The 1695-nt window shown below is 37.4% G+C and overlaps 1 long non-coding RNA gene across 1 annotated transcript; it reads left to right on the forward strand.

Annotated features, from left to right (window-relative positions):
- The first annotated feature begins 481 nt into the window (after window positions 1–481).
- Window positions 482–1111, forward strand: LOC145555783 (uncharacterized). The gene is made up of 3 exons (XR_014091555.1): window positions 482–609; window positions 746–869; window positions 961–1111. It is a non-coding gene; the product is annotated as an uncharacterized LOC145555783 (long non-coding RNA).
- The last annotated feature ends 584 nt before the right edge of the window (window positions 1112–1695 follow it).

Here is a 1695-nt window from a genome sequence, read left to right on the forward strand (position 1 = left end):
ACGTGATAGTGATGATGATGATGACGATGGCTTTATTATCTCAAGCGATGAAGAAGAAGAAGAAAGCATTGGCTCCAGTGACAGTGACGAAGAAGAGGACATCGATGTATTTTTAGATGACACTAGTGATAGTAATAATGATAGTGATAATGATAGTGGTAGTAGTGATAAGAGTAATGAAGAGGAGAATATGTAGTTACTCCTTTAACTATTGTCTTCGAATGTTTAGTTTTTAATGACTACTCGGACTTGTAATATTGCATTACATTTTCGGTCTCATTTTATTATTTTAATGTCTTATGGATCTAATTTATGAATTTACAATGTGCGATCATGGTACTAACAACTTTTTCAAGTGGTCATCATGGGAGGAGGAAATAAAGGAGAAACGTCCAAGAGGAGAAAGACTAAGGGGAAATCTCAGGTTGTACATGTTGACGAGGATGAGTCAATGGAGGAAGAGGAGGCACATGATTTGGGGGCCTCTCAAGAAATCGTCAATCGGAGACAGATTCCTAGGCATGTACAAGGGCAACAGGAGCAACAGGAACAGGAGCTACAGGACCCGCATCCTAATGACTTGCTAGAGTTGGACCCTTCCACACTTTGGTGCGTATGTATTTGTATAATGAAATATCCTTAAATTCGTATTTACTTTGATAAAGTGAATTTGTATTACTTTAACCATGTTTTGTTCACTTTTTGTTGATTATCTAGTTACATGAATGTCTATCCTTTATTATAGGTTTGATGATATCCCGGTGAAGAATGTGCTCTCCGACTCGCTAACCGGCTACTATGTTGAGCCTTGGAGGAATTATGGAGAGGTTGATGAAGATTCGAGAGAGCACTTTTGGAACTTGTTCAACGTATGATAACTTTAACCCAACATAATACATGTTTTATAAATTATATTGATGGAGTTGAATTTTGTAATAAAGACATTTTCTTGATTTGCAGAAAAAATTCAAGTGGGCACCTGAGTTAAACAACCAAGTGAAGGACACTTTCGAAGAAAAGTTTGCAAATCGCCTACGTGACACGTTCTACAACATCACACACAGGCTGAATGGTCGCAGACCAAGATGGCTTAATAAGGATGTACACGAAGGCATGATGCGAATTGTTGCCATTGATCCAGAATATAAGAAGTGGTCGGAACAAAACAAGAAGAACCGAAGAGGCGGATCCATGGAAAATGTCGTTGAACCGACCCACTTTCAAGGTTCAATGTCATCTGTACAACATGCTAAAAGGATGGTAAGGTTCCTACAATATGTCCAGTAACAATTAAGTCATTTGTCTATTAATGAATTTTGGTGGGCTAACATGTTTTCATTGATTTTCTGCATGTACATGTAAAGGCTGCAAAAAACCAAGGCCAATTACCAAATGCCCATGATCTTTTCTTGAAGACACACTTCAAGGAAGTGCCTGGAAAAGGCCAAGTGGCTGCCAACAACAAAGCAAAAAGGATTGCGGTAAACACTTATTATATGAGTTGATATATGGAAAATTAGCAAAGTAGAACTCATTATATGCTTATTTTGGATGAGTTAGGGTCGAAAATTGACATATGAGCTTATTTCTCTTAATTTCTATCCTTAGGCACTTAAAAGTATGTGATATTGGAATGTTAGAAGAAAGAACGCTTACATTTGCTTGAAAACATAGAAAATAGGCATGGTTTTAGCC

This window comes from Chenopodium album, chromosome 8 (genome assembly GCF_948465745.1).
Source record: "Chenopodium album chromosome 8, dcCheAlbu1.1, whole genome shotgun sequence".
NCBI lineage: Eukaryota > Viridiplantae > Streptophyta > Magnoliopsida > Caryophyllales > Amaranthaceae > Chenopodium > Chenopodium album.